General features: G+C 34.9%; 1 long non-coding RNA gene across 1 annotated transcript; it reads left to right on the top strand.

Moving 5' to 3' along the window:
• Positions 1-1,390: 1,390 nt before the first annotated feature.
• On the top strand, positions 1,391-2,821 carry LOC135206561 (uncharacterized). Its single transcript, XR_010312787.1, has 3 exons — positions 1,391-1,564; positions 1,738-1,834; positions 2,296-2,821. It is a non-coding gene; the product is annotated as an uncharacterized LOC135206561 (long non-coding RNA).
• Positions 2,822-19,343: the final 16,522 nt, after the last annotated feature.

The following is a 19,343-nucleotide window of genomic DNA, read 5'->3' as shown; positions in this document are numbered from 1 at the left end:
CCTGTTCTGGTATGTTGTTCTTTTTTTCATTTCCAGAAATTCTGACATTAAAAAATCCAACTTTTCCATAATATTTGATCTTCCTTCATCTTAATTATTCATTTTGTGTCTGAATCTGCAATTTTCTCCGTATCTGCAATATCCTCTATCATAATAAATACAGTTATTATCTCTTGAGTAGTATCTTGGAGCCGAGGCTTTAAAATTTTTTGCTGACATCTCTGCATATCTCGTTGATGGCTTGCTTTTTTTTTTACCTGATATTCTTTATTCCTCTCTTTATTTGTTTCTTTCTTATTTTGGATTTTATTACTTGATTAATTATTTATTTAATTGTGATTCATGGCTACAGGGTGCATATATTTACATTTTTTGTTTAACTTACATCCTTTTCCTTCTTTTAGGTTTTTGCATATTTTTGGATGCAGATCTCTGCAATCATCCTCATAGCCATCTAGGTATGCACATTTACCATATATTTCATAGTTGTGACATACCTTAGGATGTTTGTGAGTAACAACATACTTTCTACCAAATCTTTCAATTCCCTCTTTTCAAAAGGTTGAAGACTTTGTCTTTTTTGTCTATTTTTTCCTCTTTCCCGTCATTGTGAAGATCTGGGTAGAGCCTCTTCGGGATTTTCTTTTGTGTTGTCATATCGTAATTTATTTCTTCGTAAGTATGCTGCTTTATTGCCTCATATGTAGTATCAATGAGTATCTCTGCATCCATACTTTTATCTTATCCTTTGTTTTCCTTATTTTTTTCTGTCATTTCAGTTTGTTTACTCTTTGTTTTTGTTTACTTTCTTCTTCCGTTTTCCTCTTCTTCTTCTTCCTCTTCCTCTTCTTCTTCTTCCTCTTCCTCTTCTTCTTCATCCTCAACGATTTGTACATTAAATCTTGATTTAATAACATTGTCTATCCATGATAGACATGTTGAGCAAAATATTCTGGTATCCTTTCTCATATCTTGCATTACCTAGCACATTGTGGATGGGTCGAATTGTTGCATGCAGCACATTTTCTGATTAGGTTTTGTGGATTAACTATGCTATACAAAAGAGTAACTAAGCATACTACGTCAAAGAGAGAGAGAGAGAGAGAGAGAGAGAGAGAGAGAGAGAGAGAGAGAGAGAGAGAGTCTTTTATGATATAAGAAACACAATCAATATCTATCTAAGTATTGTTCCGTTTACTATACCTCTGATCATTTACTTGTACAGCAAGGAACAATGAAAACGATATGCATTATCAGACAAACCGTAGTTCTTTCTGCGAGCTGTTATCTAGTAACTGGTAGTTGGAAGGTGATAGGCCTTTGTCCTTGTTTAGTCTCCTTATCTGGGATCGCTGCTTTCGACGGAAGGGGCAGTCGAGGAGCTAAACAGTTGTGGCACCGTTGAGCTGCAGTGAGGTGTCGTTGGGGCTTTGTCTGTTATCTCGCGTAGTTTTATTAGTGTTCAAATTACTACGTTTCTCGGCATCTTGAATCGTATACTTCAGCAACGATGGAGTGTCCATATAGTTTGGATGGACGTCGGGTCTCGTTAGCGGATTTTTGGGTGGGTGACTTTGTGATGTTTCAAGGGTATATTTGTATATTTGGCCGTTTTGTTTTCAAATACACACCCGTTTATTTTGTCGGCTGTGATAACGTCTATGACATACTGTTCTGTCGTTGTAACTCCCATGTTCCTGGAACTTTTTCGTGTCTTAATTCTTCTTAATCTTTCAGGTGCAGTGCGGTGAAGGACAGAATGAGTCTACAGCAACCAGACGAGTTTGAAGACTACAACTCCACGAGGTGAATGGTAACTATACTATTGTAAATGGTGAGTATCTTATAACTTCTGTTTCTTCTCAAAATCTCTTTACAAGCTATCCTCCCCCATGATGTGGGGAGGAGCAACCCTTGACATACGGCAATTGGCCGTATGTCAAGGAGTGGAGCTTGCACTTCTAACTTAAACCCAAACAAATATGTGAAGTTTAGTACTTTTTAGTAGTTTTAGTATTTAGGTTTTGGTCAGTTAAGGTCCACTTTCCAGATTTAGTTTTTCTTGAATGTTATTAGAAACTTTACTAAAATATTGTTCTTATAATAATCTTTACAGATTTTAAGAAGTACCTTTTAACGTGTTTAATGATTTAAAGTAAGAACTTATTTTTACTTTAATTTTCAGGTCAATCTTTCTTATAAATGATTAACGAATCTATTTAGGTTAAAATGCTTAGGGTTGACGTCGTGCACTGAATAACCTTGCCTTGTCTGATGCTTTGTCTCGCATTGCAGATTGATGAGTATCTGGTGGAGTCTATAAATGGACAGACCCTTAATCACATTCTACAATAGCAGAGAGAGAGAGAGAGAGAGAGAGAGAGAGAGAGAGAGAGAGAGAGAGAGAAAAGCTGAGGAAGGAAAGGGAGGGTGGGACATCAACGGCACTTGTATACCTGTTACGTGCTGTAATTTCTCTGGAGTTTAAAGGCTACTGCACACGCCGTAGATTTGTGAACGATATCCTCGACAATAAACTTGTGAATTCATGAAAATTTTTTGGCATTCACGATTTTATTTTCCCCGAAAAATGTTTTGTTTCTTATGTGAATTGCGTTTGTATATCTGAATGTGTGCACCTTTTCCTGCTGTCATGGGTTTGATGGTAGTGATTTTGAAGTTTCCCTTAAAAGTCATTATAAATGGATTATGCTTTTAAAAGCCTTTTTCAATTTGAGTAAAATGCTGTTGGCCCATGAAATTTAATTAAAACTTTCAGAATTAGCGTTAGTTAAATGGTATTAAAGGCTGATTACAACGGTTTTGACTTTTACTTCGTTGTCATATTAGAAACTAACTTTGTAAGCATACGAGAGGTATTACCGTCCATACCAGAATGGTGAATTTATGTAAGTATAGAGAAGTACAGAAATTCGCCTAGCAACTAAAGGCGAGAACTGATCTGGGTCGTCCTGAGTGAAGTAGGCACCTAGAGATTTCTTAGTATAAGATGAAGACTTGAGAGAAACTGTTTCAAGATGTGCAATGGTGGACGAAATCGTCCTAATCAAGTAAATAAACGAGTGTGAACCATAGTTGGACTTAGACTTTGCAGGGGACGAGTTCCATTAGCGGCCTATTATCTGTACTGTTGGTTCAATTTCATATAAACTTTCGAAATATATCACTAAGATCTTGTCCCCGTTACTTGGAACCATCTCCGATTCTCATATATATAATTCTCTAGATTTAGTTGATAAATTAAGCAAAATTGCTCTTTGACCTACTGATAGATTCGTTAGTTTTGATGTATGTTCGCTTTTTACTAAAATCCCTATAGACTCTATTTTAGAATATCCTAGTAATGAACTAACTCAGCATGAATTACCTCTACCTATAAGTCACATTATTTCACTCACGAGTTTGTGCATTTGTGATTGTAAGTTTATATTCAATGGTGAATTTTATCAACAAATATTTGGCATGGCAATGGGAAATCCTTTATCACCACAACTCTCAAACTTGTACATGGAATTCTTTGAAAAACGCTACTTACCTAATAAATATCATTTATATTCCTGTAAAGTGGTATCGTTATGTTGATGATATTTTAGCTGTTCTGCCTGTGGGTATTGATGTAAATGATTTACTCAATAAATTAAATAACCAGGTACCATCGATTAACTTTACTCTAGAATTAGAAAAAGACAATTGCCTCCCTTTCTTAGATGTTTTGATACATAGAGAGCCATTTCAATGTAAATTCAGTATTTATAGGAAACCGACCAAGAACTTAACTTAATGTTCATTTCTTCTCAGGCCACCATCTTAACATAAAATATCAATTTTTTTCTTCTATGTTTTTACGAGCATTGCGCATTGTCAGTCCACAATATTTGGGTCAAGAAATTGAATACATAAGAAAAATAGGGAAAGATTTATGCTATCCTTCACATATATTAGATATTTGTTATAATAAAGCCCACAAAAAGTTTTATAGCGTAAATAACACGCAAAAAGAAAATTCTAAGAACATACTCAGTTTTCCTTATTTTAACAGATTTGAAACCATTAAATCATTGTTAAAATCTTTTAAATGTCAACTTTGTTTTTTCCTATAATAACACACTAAAAGGTATGTTAATAAAAAATGGCCCCAGAGAAAGCAACAACATGATATATAAAATTCCATGTATGGACTGTCCCTCATTTTATCTCTGACAGTCTAGCAAGGGCCTAGAAGTAAGGCTAAGCCAGCATAAATATTCTGTAAAGACTGGGCAAACATCTAATGCAATATTCATTCATTTAAGTGAAAACAACCACCGAATAAATTGGGTTGGTAGTTCAGTAATTGCAAGGTCAAGAGATGTCTTATCACGAAATCTTTTAGAATCTGCTTTAATACAACTTACTTTTCATTGTAATTCCAATGTTAGTCTTGGCCTTTTCATTTAGACACTTGCATTTGTAACATGTTTAAGAATGACCTCAAAGATATAATTACAGACTTAAATAAAAATTAGTTGCCTTAGAGTTATCTTCGTTGTAATGTATGTCTAAAATGTATTGTGAATATGTATCGTGAATATGGTTTTGTTTACCAAAGTTCTGAATAGCTGTCACCTATAATCCTTTAATTGTCTTGTCCTTGTATCTGAGATGATTGTCTTAAACTTTTAATCTCACCCATTGTTTATGCTTGTTTGGGAAGGTTACTCATCTTCCAGGTGTGTCGGATTCTAGGTACTAATCTCTATAATCCCTATCTGTCAGTTATACGAACTCTTCTGTATTTGTGTTTTTCTATGTTATGTCAGTTCATCTGCTTAGTAAAGGACGTTTAAACGACGAAAGGTCTCGCGGATACTCCGTCGTTTATTGTCCTTCGTGGCATATATCTTTATTTATGGATTTATCACGTTCCTAACTTTCGTGATTCAGTTACACATACATCATATATTATATATATATATATATATATATATATATATATATATATATATGTGTGTGTGTGTGTGTGTGTGTGAGTGGTGTGCTGTGTGTGTGTGTGCATAGTAGTTGTTACATACCAAAAACGAGAGAAATGCGCAAAGGTAAAGACGTACAGACTACTTGCCTTAAGCTTTTCAAGGAAGAAGGCCTGAATGTGACATCACGCACTCAAAAAGGATAAGTTCCCAAAGTTAGGAGGCGTCACAGCAAGAACGTCGTGAAAATTGGTTCAAAGGAAACATCAAAGAGGAAGATGAAAGGTTGGGATTATGGCGGGAGAACGGGAAGCTGAACTTGGGGAAATAATATAAGTTTCCGTGCACACACGCACGCACACATACAAATATATATATATATATATATATATATATATATATATATATATATATATATATATATATATATATATATATAATATATTAGCTAACCAACCAGGTATTGCTTGGGAAAACTTTGAATGACAACCGATTAACTATTTCTATCTCTCTCTCTCTCTCTCTCTCTCTCTCTCTCTCTCTCTCTCTCTCTCCCAACACCCCCTCTGTTCTTTCTCTCACATCCTCTCCCTCTCACTCTCTCTCTCTCTCCTGTTAAGATAGTTGCTTCAGTTACATTACCCTGGCATATTTTACACATTATATTTCACCACTTCTCACCCTGCTATTACTATCTGTGCTGTACTCGGACTGAAGCGTATAGGGAGGGTCTCTATTCATCCGAGCGACCTCACAAACTATGGATTATGTATTGTTTTTCGTTATTTGTGCATGTCACCTCCTTCCTCCCCCTTCTCACGTCCTCTTTCTGTCGGGGCTGAATTGGACTTAAAGGGCATAGGGCGCTTCATTGTTTTCAGTGACCTGAACAATTATGGATAGACAAAAATATCTGTCATTTTTTGGTTATTTTTGCATGACACCCCCTTCTCACCTACTTCTCACCCCTTCCCACAACCCCTTTCCTATCAGGGCTCAACCTGGACATAATGGGCATCAGAAGTGTCACTATTCATCAGAGCAACCTCAAAAACTATGGGTTAGAGACTAATATCTGTCTTTTTTTTCAGTTATTTGTATTTTTCATCCCTTTCCCACCCCTCCCCACATACACACCCACCCTCCCCCCCAACACTCAACCCTTTGGTTCCAGAGATGTGTTACCCCTACAGTATTCTTTCCCATATGCTAAGTATATATGGAGTATACATACATGCATTTATATAGATGTATATATATATATAATATATATGTATATATATATATCATATATATACTTTTTAGGGCCCAATTTTTCAAGGATACAGCATTCATTGAATAGAATGGCTTTTTCACTGTTTAACAGCTTTTTTGAAATTGATTCATATTTCTAATGGAAGACTCAGCAGAAAAGATCACCAAACTGCAAGAAGAAAGAGCAACAAAGTGGAGTGAATTTTGTGTATCAGTACGCTTGATAACGTCAATACGTATAGGTTGACGAAACAGCTGTCGCGTTTTTTGAAAAATCATAGGTAAGGAGGTAAATGGAAGAACACCATATGTGTCCATTAGTAACCTGAACAATGAAGTGAAGAAAATAGTTAGAAAATATGAATCTATTTCAAAAAGCTGGTAAGCAGTGAAAATGCCATTCTATTCAATGAATATATATATATATATATATATATATATATATATATATATATATATATATATATATATAATGTGTGTATAAATATATATATATATAATATATATATATATATATATATATATATATATATATATATGTATATATATATAATGTATTATATATATATATATGTTATATATTATATAGTATATATATATATATATATATTACTATATATATATATATATATATATATATATATAATATATATAATATAATTAATCGGCAGATTAATTGTATATATATATACAACAATTAATCGGCAGATAATTTTGGTAACCGGCTATATTTACAATTTTGCCCACTAATCGATATCGGATTTTTGTTTGAGTAATCGGTTTTCATTAAATTCTTGGTATTTTTTTGTATTGGTTTGAATGCTGGAGCAAAAAAAAATATTGGTTGACAGAGAAACCGGAAAACGTATTGGATAACGACGTAAAATTCATGGAATATTTTCTTGGACACAGCCACTATCGTTATGGTGATATAACACTACCCCAGTGCTTGAATGCGTATGGGGCTGCCCCGTGTCATAGCAACCCATAAGAAAAAGAAATCCAAAGTTGAAGAGAAACCCCTTGAACCCTCCAGAGGCCGAGGGGATTTGTGATTAAATGGTTTTGCGAAAAGAAATGAATTTAGAAATTGTGTGAAGATTCCAGTTACATGTTTTTTTAAAGGACTAAGAATTTTTCATAAAAAATTATTTCTGTTACCTAACCTGCTTTTAGTCAATGAATGTTTACGTATTCAATACCGGGAAATTAGCCATTAACGAGCAGTTAATGTATGTAAGTAAACGTGGACGTTGTGTTTATTGTATAGAACAAACGTTAAGAAAAAAGGCCTAACTTTGAAAAAGATATCCACAAAATATACCTACTGAATAGATACATATTTTAGAAACGCGTATTCAAAGCAGCCATAAATCAAAAGAAAAATGGAGCCACCCAATATTTAAAAAAACACAAAGACTCGTTCTCTGAACTTTCCGATATTAAATGAATGAATGTTTTTTCCTTAGCCAAATAGCATTACCTTTTGTTTGGCGTAAATTTTTTTGTCCGTTAAATCTTTTTTTCTAAGCGATATTTATATTCAGTCAAAGTGTATGATTCTATGTTGAGCAATAATGTGAAAGAAAAAACACCTTTTTGAGTTTTTACACTTCCTGTGTGTGTGTGTGTGTTCCACTTTGAAAACCCCGTGTCTCCTTGTATGAAAAGAGACATTACGCACGAATTCAAATCTCGTTATTTGTCTCTCTGGGAATACAGAGTAGTGGAGGCTCTTTCAACTCGATAACTGAATGAGCATAGTGCCTCTCCCGAGCTTTGTTGAATTGAGCTTTGAATTACATACTTATTAGTTGCTGACTACTGTGATTCACGGCTCTGGTAACACAAACAGAGAGAGAGAGAGAGAGAGAGAGAGAGAGAGAGGAGAGAGAGAGAGAGAACCATGTATGTGAATGTTCAGTTCCCTTCAATTTGCTCAATCAAACTAAGTTAAGTATATCTTAGTCTTACCAGACCACTGAGCTGATTTCCAGCTCTCCTGGGGATGGCCCAAAGGATTAGATATTTTTACGTGGCTAGGAACCAATTGGTCACCTAGCAACGGGACCTACAGCTTATTGTGGGAACCGAACCACACTATATCGAGAAATAAATTTCTATCAACAGAAATAAATTCCTCTGATTCCGCGTTGGTTGAGCCGGGAATTGAACCTCGGACCACTAGATTGGCAGCCGAGCGCGAAAACCACTCCTCCAGCGAGAAACTAAAAACCAGGAACTCTATAAAGTCATCCTCACCCCTTGAGGTAAAATCATAAATATAAGATGTTATCTCTCTCTCTCTCTCTCTCTCTCTCTCTCTCTCTCTCTCTCTTACATCTCTTCTCTTCTCGTCCAATCGTTGTAGGACAAAAAGTATCACACAAACGTGAAACATGATAAATTGTCAACTGATTAGAAATATAACTCTCCAACAGAAGTCAGCCATGATTGACAGGCCTCACGATTCGCGCGGAAACTAATACTGTATTTGGACGTAGAGAACAGACGGATAAATCTCTGTCTCTTGGGAAGTTCTCGATAGCTGATGTATTAAAACGTATTCTCGTCATTTGTAGTCGCTGGCTATATAACATTTTCAATTGTTCAGTCTGGATTTGTTCTCTGAACCAGAAAATGAAAATTTGGTCTACTTGGAATAGAAACATTATCAATCGATTCATTTTAATTATTGTACATTTGAATAACTTGTATATGGATGCCTGTTACGCATTTAAATTTACTTAGATCATTCCCTTTATCGTATTGAATGTACGCTCATGTAGACATGCATTTGATTCTGAATAAACGTACAAGTTTTTATGATTTAATCTTTTTATCACAATTAAAATGAGATCAAATAAACTATACCTACATATGGAACTCGCAAATGTACATTTTCTTAGATCTAAGGGCTTTATGCTAATTAAACACTCAGGAGGTATATACTACATACACATAATTGCTCGCTCATGGGCTCACATATTTATTTATTTATTTATTTATTTATTTATTTAATAGCTACATGCCATTTAATTAATGTTTTCACAAGCTGAGCCCATGTGCATATTTATGCATTAAAAACATCTGATTATTACCAACGTTCTAAATAAAACATGCAAATATATTGCGCAAATGCATGCTTGAATATTGCCCAATTACATACAGTTGATATTTACTAAACTTCCGCGAAAACGTCATCTATCAATCCCTGTTCACTTTCAGTCGCCACGGGAATATTTGGTCAAACTGATGTTATTCTATTTTGATCTCTCTCAGTTCATAAGTAGTTGAATGAGCACATTCCCGATGCACAAATATCTCAATACATTTCCATCGCAGCTCTGAACACTTTCAGAAAGAGTAGACTAAAAGAGATTACCGTCTATCAAGGCGATCGAGATTCAGATGGCAAGACTGTACCGAGGGGGGCACGGTGGGGTGGGGTGTTTGGGGGGGCGCCGTGCTCGCCCCCGGAATTTCTGGAGATCCATATTTTCGGTGACTATCCTTTTCATTGAACTGTACTTACAAAGTAATAAATAGCAATCTCTTGTTTTTTGGCAAGTTTTTTTTAATAAATTTTGTTATTAAACATGAACATCATTCTTTAGTAGTACTTAGGAAATACAAGAGTGATGATAGGAATATGATATATACCTATATATGCAATGCCATTTATAGAAGAAAAGGTCCAGTTTTGGGAAAAAAAACACCCCGCCCTCGCCCACCCCATAAAAAACTCTGGGCACAGGGTTGGATGGAAAGGTGGAGATCAATCAGATCTCTGCCTTTACAGTAGATAGACAGACGAATACAAAAGTAAAGGGAGACTTATATGGTATTATCTTTCGAAGAAGTGGCGGTTTTGTCACTAACTTTTTTTTTTTTTTTTTTGCATGACAGCTTTATTGGCCCGCCTTTTTTTTTCTTGCTTTCTTTAAGGAGAGAGAGAGAGAGAGAGCTTGAGAGAGGAAGAGAGAGAGAAGAGAGGAGAGAGAGAGAGCTAAGAAAAATACAAATTACCTAAGAAATTAGAGAGAGAGATAGCTAGGAAAAATCGAAATTACCTAGATAAATAAAAATAGATAAATAAAAAATAAATAAAAAATAAATAAAATACAAATGTAAAAATAAATATCCAGGCAATATCAGGGTACATTAATACCTTGGGGAAATAACTCACACCCAAAGGGTCAGGATTCAAATCTTATGCATCTGTGGTTGGGCATGGTGTCAAGTGGCTCTGTGGCACTCCGTCTCGAGAGATTGGAATTGATATTTTTGGCTGCCGCTTCTGATAAAATCCAGGTGTTTCTGCATTAAGAAACCAAATTCAAGTCTCATATTCTCTATATGACTAAATACTTCATTTGTTACACAAAGCTATAACAAATTATGATTATTAATTCTCAAGCAATTCTTTTATATTGTATTTGTTTAATGTGAAATGATTTATAAACCCTTCTAAATGGAATCTCTGCCACGCCAAGCGGCACTGTCCCTGCTAGGATTCCAATCAAGGAGAAGAATATAAATTGTCTTTGACTCAGGTGTTTATGTTCTTGTCGAATTCGGTCATCCTTCCATTACTTACTTATTATTCAGTATGAATCATAAGTGAATACGAAGGTGAATGCAAATATCTTTGCATCCACCTTCCTTCTCAATCACTTTTCTTTGACAAATATCAATACTTCATCTCAACTGGTGATTCTTCTTCGATTCGACGGGAAATCGGAAATACTCGCTCAGAAACCCCTTTTCTTTTAATCTCTCTTCATTATCAAGGCTGGTAATATTAATCAAACAGAAAGATCTTTCCTGAACAGATTTTCAAACAGACTCGACCTCCAGAACTTAGTAGATCTCGCCCTACGTCACTCGTTGTTGACGAAGACCAACGATAATTATAACAATGAAGCAAGTTTGCGCTGATAACGACAGGTTTACGACGAGGGTTGTCCCCCTCCGCTCTTGAGAAATTTTATGATTGCAACCAATATGCAGTCTTATGCAAGACTGTCTCAAAGGCGGTTTCCCTCCTCCCTTTGTTGCTGCAATGGCTTTCAACTCCTGTGAACATTTAACTTCGAAAGTGATCATGAAAAACCCTGGTTATGATGATCTCGCTCCTCTGATGCATTTTTTAAAGTTTGTCTTTTTCAAAAGACGCTGCTTTGTTTGTCATGTTCATTTGCAGTGATGTTCTGTTTCATCCTTTGTGCTTCTCTCTCTCTCTCTCTCTCTCTCTCTCTCTCTCTCTCTCTCTCTCTCTCTCTCTGTTTGATATCTGCTGCTGCTGCCGCTGAGGTCTCCCCACATTCGTAATTGTTCTGTGTCGTAAAGTAAAGTTTGTTTTTGGAGCAAGTGCTAACTTTTTGGCTGAAAAGAAAAAGGAAATTTCTCAGTCTACAGATTTTTACCCTCAAATTTTAAAAAAAAGGTCAATTACAAATCTAAAATTTAAAATGTTAATTACATATTAAAAAAGGTTAATTACAAATTAAAAAAGGTCAATTACAATAAAAAAAAAACGTAAACTTCAAAGTAAAAAAAGGTCAATTACAAATTTAAAAAGGTCAATTTTAAATTAAATAAGGTCAATTACAAATTAAAAAAGGTAAATTACAAATTTAAAAAGGTCAATTACAAATTTAAAAAGGTCAATTTCGGATTTAAACATGTCAATTACAAGTGAAAACAGGTCAATTTCAAATTACAAAAGGTCAATTACAAATTTAAGAAAGGTTAATTTCAAATTAAAAAAAGGTCAATTACAAATTTTAAAAAGGTCAATTTCAAATTAAAAAAAGGTCAGTTTCAAATTTAAAAAGGTCAATTACAAATAAAAAAAGGTAAATTTCAAATTTAATAAGGTCAATTTCAAATCAAAAAGGTCAATTTCAAATTAAAAAAGGTCAATTTCAAATTTAAAAAGTCAATTACAAATTAAAAAAGGTCAATTTCAAATTAAAAAAGGTCAATTACAAATTAAAAAAGGTCAATTTCAAATTAAAAAGGTCAATTATAAATTAAAAAAAGTCAATTTCAAATTTAAAAACATAAAAATCAAATTCAAAAAGTTCAAATTCAAATTGAAAATGGCGAAAATAAAATAAAAATACATGGACTTAAAATTGAAATAAATCAAATTCAAATTACAATAAATGTACCTCAATACAAAAAAAGGTTTTCAAATGGTTTTTACATGTGCAAAAAGCATACCCTAATTTTAATGTGACCTAATTTTGAATTGGCCATTTATAATTTGAAATTGGCCTTTTTTTTAATTTGATGGTAAAAAGTTGTAGAAAAATGACATTTTCAGTCCCCACTCTTTTTCATCTTCGTCTTTATTCTTGCCATACGCCTGTGGGATCATAAAAGGCACAAGATTCCTTCCCCTATCGGTCTCAGCTTTTAAAAAATCATATAACGAAGTCCCCTTTTTAAAAGAAGATTAGCTGGAAAGAAAATGAAATGTCTCAATCTAGAAATATGACATTTTAAGTCTCCACTCTTTTATTCCTTCATATTTATTTTTGCCAAAGGAGTGTGGGTTCATAATAGGCACAAGATTCCTTCCCCCATCGGCCTCGGCTTTAAAAAAATCATATAACTGGTTCGGCATTGATAGAGAGTATATAAGGCTAATGAAATGCCGATATGGTCCGGTCTTCCAATTTAGATACAGGAAAGAATAAGTTCCACAAAGTCACCTTCGTAAAGTACTAGATACTTTTACACGAATGAACATTTCAATTTGGCAAACTTAAAAAAAAAGGAGTTTTTCCAACTTTTTATAAATCAATTCCATCTTTACTTGCAAGCCCAGTTTTCAGTTCTATGCTTTGCATTGATGGAAAATTTCAAGTTCATTGGAAAAATATATAAAACAATTTCATTGTGACAGACGTTAAGTCTTTCAGCATTTATCTTGGCTCTTGAGATTAAACCTCGGATAGACTGGAAGCAGAGTAGCCATATTTATTATCAACATAGTTTAACCAGACCACTTAGCTGACTATCAGCTCCCATAGGGCTGGCCAGAGTAGCCATAAAAACAGTTGCAATGGGAATAGTGATAGCTTTATTCTTATGTCGATGGAAAGGTCGTTTGCGGCATTGCTAGGCTATTGCTGACCATTGCATATATGAAAAGTGCATTAAGACACAAATGGCCGTCAGGAGTAACGTCAATAGCCAATGGAGTTTCAATGACTGCTGCTTGATTTCCATTGACCTAACAATGGCAAGGGATTTCTCAAAGGCTTTGGAAAGATTTTACTGCTACTATTACAGATCCCGTTTGCTGGAGAGAGAGAGAGAGAGAGAGAGAGAGAGAGAGCGGTCGTGTTTTAAATCACGGTCAATTATGGTGGTAAATTTTTAACACTCTGGAATAGTGCGCTGTATTGATTATGAGAGAGAGAGAGAGAGAGAGAGAGAGAGAGAGAGAGAGAGAGAGAGAACTGCCGATGGATAAAATATTCTCCACTAATCGAACAGCTGTCAGTATTTTATGATGCTCGTTCAAGTTATTCTTACGCCAACAAGGGTCCTTCTCTCGTAGCAATCATGTAAAAAAAAGTAAAAAAAAGAAAATAGTAGAAATAGTATCAGGAAATCGACGTTGTTAATTTAACAGGCAGGACACCAATAGCGTCAATTTCCTGATAATCCTTTAGGGATGGCAGTATTAATTATAAATAACGCTCTTGCTGGAGACAATAATGGCAGATATTTAAGAGAGATATCGTCGTTTCCAGGATATTCACATCAATGGCAATGCTATCGAATGGAATGAATTATCCATTTAAAAAAAAAAAAGACTTAAAAAAAAAAAGAAATGTGATACAATCTTCCAGCTTCTTTTCAGCTTCGAAAGTATTGTTATAGGTGGACTTTAATAGCGATTATAATAAGGAAACACCTTGATATGCCGTTACCTACGTCACCCAGATTGGAGAGAGAGATCGCGTCGGTCTGTGTGGCATCAGCTCGAAATCTATCGATGAATTTCGGCGAAAATCTGTGGGAAGATGATTGCTATGGGAAATGGAAGCGTCGATTACATTTTGAGATGGATCCTGATCGGGTTGCAGGCCCAATATTATTTTTTCGGGGGTTAGTTGGGTGTTTTCTGGTATAAGTCGATTTTCAACATTATATAGAAGGAATTAAGCATTTTATCTTAATGCAAAGGCCAACGGGACGGGTACCCACATCCCCTTATTCCACCCAAGCTTGAGAATTATGGATTGGTGGGAACAGAGTAGGTCTTCAGAGTGGGTCTAGAGAGGGCTGCCCTTGGAAGGGAATGAAACAGAATATAAGCCAAAGGCCAAGTCCTGGGACCTGTGAGGCCATTCAGCACTGAAAATGAATTAGAGAGTAAAATGGTTTTAAAGCTTTAACAGGAGGAAAATCTCGCTGTGAGAGAATATGAAGGGAAGTACGGTAAAAGGAATGAGAGGAGTTGCAGATATAGGCCGAGGGGATGCTGCAAACTACCTTAAAGTAATGCATATAGTTTCACTGTATCAGGTGCACTGACGGCACTATTTCTTCTTACGAGGCTAAGGATTCCGGTTTAAGTTTTATGATATTAATTGAAATCCTCTTAAGGAACGAGGCTAAGGATTGGTGTATTCCTTATAGGAATTTAAAATCTTATAGGGACGAGGCTAAGGTTCTGGTTTAAGATTCCGATATTAATTTGAAATTCCTCTTAATAGACTTTTGAGGCAAGGATTCCGTTTAATCTTATAATGTTAATAAAAATGCTCTTATAACGAGGCTAAGGATTGGTTTAACGTTTTTATCATATTAATTTGATTCCTATAGGAGAGGCTAAGTTCCGGTTTAATCTTATAATATTAATTTGGGAGATTTCTAACCCTAGAAATCCTCTTATAATAGGACTAGGCTAAGGATTCTGGTTTAAGTTTTTATAGTATTAATTTGAAATCCTCTTATAGGACGGGACTAAGGATTCTGGTTTAAGTGTTTATAATATTAATTTAAAATCCTCTTATAGGACGGGACTAAGGATTCTGGTTTAAGTTTTTATCATATTAATTTGAAATCCTCTTATAGGACGAGGCTAAGGATTCCGGTTTAAGTCTTTATAATATTAATTTGAAATCCTCTTATAGGACTAGGCTAAGGATTCTGGTTTAAGTTTTTATAGTATTAATTTGAAATCCTCTTATAGGACGGGATAAGGATCTTCTGGTTAAGTGTTTATATATTAATTTCAAAATCCTCTTATAGGACGGGACTAAGGATTCTGGTTTAAGTGTTTATAATATTAATTTCAAATCCTCTTATAGGACGGGACTAAGGATTCTGGTTTAAGTGTTTATAATATAATTAAAATCTCTTATAGGACGGGACTAAGGATTCTGGTTTAAGTGTTTATAATATTAATTTCAAATCCTCTTATAGGACGGACTAAGGATTCCTGGTTTAGTGTTTTTAAAAATAATATAAATTTAAATCATGGACGGGACTAAGGATTCTGGGTTTTGTGTTTTATAATATTAATTTCAAATCCTCTTATAGGACGGGACTAAGGATTCTGGTTTAAGTGTTTATAATATTAATTTCAAATCCTCTTATAGGATGGGACTAAGGATTCTGGTTTAAGTTTTTATAATATTAATTCCAAATCCTCTTATAGGACGGGACTAAGGATTCTGGTTTAAATTTGATAGAAGCAAGGAGAGAAAGACAGTAGAAACAACTGGTTAATTAAACTTAAAATAACGCAAAGAAATCTATAGTTAAACATTGGGATGATACGTTGCTGAAATAGAAGACACAAATTCATAAACAGAAGAGAATGTAACGGTTGAAAGGTCATTTACGAATTAAACCTGAAATCTGATAACAGTCTGAAGGACTCTTTCAAGTTATCAAAAAAACTCTCCTATCAAATAAAAAAAACGATTTTGCCTCTGTTTGATCAGGTAAAAAAAAAAAAGACAATGTCGTGATGTCAAATAAAGGCCAGATTCATTGTAGCTTTCAGTATCGGATTTGTTTGCTCGCTGTGATAACAAGGCAAGAAAGAGCCTTCAGATGGAGTCCAGGACCGTGATTCCAGTTTCTCTCTTCTAATTCAGGTTTCATCAAACGCTCAGCCAATAGTGACTTGGAAGTTGATATGTGACATTCTATTTATTTCCTTATATTTTACCTAAAAGTTGTTTATCCGGTACTAATATAGATCCAGTTGTTAATCCAGTTCTAATATAGATCCAGTTGTTAATCCAGTCATAGATACAGTTGTTTATCTAGTCCTAATATAGATCCAGTTGTTAATCCAGTCATAGATCCAGTTGTTTATCTAGTCCTAGTATAGATCCAGTTTTTAATCCAGTCATAGATCCAGTTGCTTATCTAGTCCTAATATAGATCCAGTTGTTAATCCAGACATATATAAAGTTGTTTATCTAGTCCTAATATAGATCCAGTTGTTAGTCCAGTCATAGATCCAGTTGTTTATCTAGTCCTAATATAGATCCAGTTGTTTATCCAGTCATAGATCCAGTTGTTTATCTAGTCCTAATATAGATCCAGTTGTTAATCCAGTCATAGAACCAGTTGTTTATCTAGTCCTAATATAGATCCAGTTGTTTATCCAGTCATAGATCCAGTTGTTTATCCAGCCCTAATACAGATCCAGTAATCCGGTCCTAAAATAGATCCAGTTGTTTATCCAGCCCTAATACAGATCCAGTAATCCGGTCCTAATATAGATCCAGCTGTTTATCCAGTCATAATATAGATGGTGAGATATAGCAGAAATTTCATCTCTTTTATATTAGTATCTAAATGTTTATCCAACCGAATCTTACGAGACGTTCAACGTCTTGAATATTCTTCAACCGTTTTCCAGCTGATGAGATCTGAAACCGTTTAATTCATCCGTCTTGTTTATTTCAACTTCTAAATTTACATACGACCATATTGTAGATGATAAGACTGCGGAATTTTGTTAAGTATTTTTCCTTTAGCCTCTATATATTCACCTAACCACACTGCTGTAATTGAGATGCAACATTTCTGTTTATTCATTATAATAAAACCTTGTTATTGTTAATCCTGGTGCAAATGTTGACTGATAACAATTTACTCATTTGATGAGATACACAGCTATTTACGACGTTAAACACCTCGTTACCAAACGTCGATCCCGCTGTAGCTTGATCTAATGTATACTCCTACAGGGTTGGTATTTACGTTAAAAAAAAGAAAAAAAAACTAAGAAATATCACTTTGATAAATAATTATCTCAGTAAGGAAATTCCCAGATTACTTCATGAATTTTGATGGACTAAATTACCTTCTTACAATTCATCAATGTTGCTAACTATATCTCTGTCAGAATCTTAACAAAACGTCCGGAGGAAACAAGAAAGGCGGAGTTTAGCCATAAATCTAAAGTCGATTCCATCGCTAACATTTAAGAAATTTAGCCAAATAAAATTCAAACCACTAAAGCCATTCCCAACGGTTAGTCATCAGTTGGGTAAGTGTTCGTTGGCAGTGAATCAAGAGATTATATTAAAGTAATGAGATGGAGAAGGATGCTGACCATACAGGAACCCATTAGACGAGAGAAGCCACATTGCGTTGAATTGACGTTATATTTCTTAAGCTGAACACTTAACCGGCGCGCCGAAGCTCGATGCATCTCTGTAACTGCGTACTACGTATATGGCAAGGATCGTTTCCCGGTAATTTTATCTTTATCTTTTGTCTGCAAATTATTTCACCTTTTAACTGGTGATTGTCGAGAAAAATAAGTCAACAGTTTTCACGAATTTCTCTTTTTCTTCCACGAAAAGTCCCTCGAGATTTTAACAAATTTCATAAGAGAAGGAATGTGGAGATACTTGTTTTATTGTACCTTCACCAGATGCGATCTATCTTGGCGTACACTTAAGTGTACTAAATGAGTGACAACGATGCTCTTGTAGACTGAGCTGCTTTATATTAACAATGAATTTTGTTTCTGTAGTAGTGGCCTGTGCTTCTACAATACCAGGTTGTTGTTACTCCTCGAGGAGAAGGAAAATGGGTCATCTTAATAATGCAGTAGAGGGTTCGAGGTGGTCAGTCAGGGGCCATCAGGCTATACAACAACGACATTGCTATATCTACAGTAGTGAGGTGCCTACAGCAGTAGTGGTTTAGTACCGAGAATAATTTGTTCATTTTACTCAGAGTTGATTTTCATGCTTTAATAAAAGCCAATTCTAAAAGTATTGACAGAGATTTTTTAGCCCTTCCAATTATTTCTTATTGATTTGATTATTTATGTTCATTCGCACACTATGGTCTTTTCTAAAATATCCATTGATGGCTCCTTCTTGTGCATGGAAGATCTATATAAGAGCGAGAAAGGATAATTGATTGGTGTTATTATCTGGCGTTAAGGCTGAAAATTTCCTAACTGAATAGAAGGCCTGTTAATGATAAGAAGGAAAAACAGAGGCAATAGGACAGAATATCAGCATGTTTTTGACATTTGCCTTTATATATAAGATTTTTCTTAAAAGTGGATAGAATGGAAGTGTTGCAATGTATAACAATAGTTGTTCTCTACCGTCATGAGGTTTTTAGAATCTATTTTTATGGAAGCAATTATTTATCTATTTGTTGGCTTATTTCTATTTGTTATTGCGTTGCTTTGCATCATCTTTTCTCCTTCAGTTCTGTGGCATCTCTTTTGTCAAGTTCAGGTCCTATCGGGGGTGGGGGGGGGGGGGGGGCGGGGGTAGCGCCGTCAGTGGACCTCATGCTGTGCACTGTAAGCATTACTTAAGATTCTTTGCAGTGTGCCTTCCTTAGTCCCCTAGCTGCAACCACTTTCGTCCATTTTACTACACCTCCTTTCATGTTCTCTTTCTTCATCTTACTTCCCTCTCTCTCCTAACACTTGATGATTCATAGTGCGAATGCTTTGAGGTTTTCCTCCTGTTACACCTTTCAAACCTTTTGCTGTCCATTTTCATTCCAGCTCTGAATGACCTCATAGGTCCCAGTGCTTGGCCTTTGGCCTAAATTCTATATTCAACTCTTCAACTCATCGGGTTTGTT

This window comes from Macrobrachium nipponense, chromosome 31 (genome assembly GCF_015104395.2).
Source record: "Macrobrachium nipponense isolate FS-2020 chromosome 31, ASM1510439v2, whole genome shotgun sequence".
In the NCBI taxonomy this organism is placed as follows: domain Eukaryota; kingdom Metazoa; phylum Arthropoda; class Malacostraca; order Decapoda; family Palaemonidae; genus Macrobrachium; species Macrobrachium nipponense.
The sequence above is the reverse complement of the archived record's forward strand: the minus strand, read 5'-3'. Positions and strand labels throughout refer to the sequence as shown.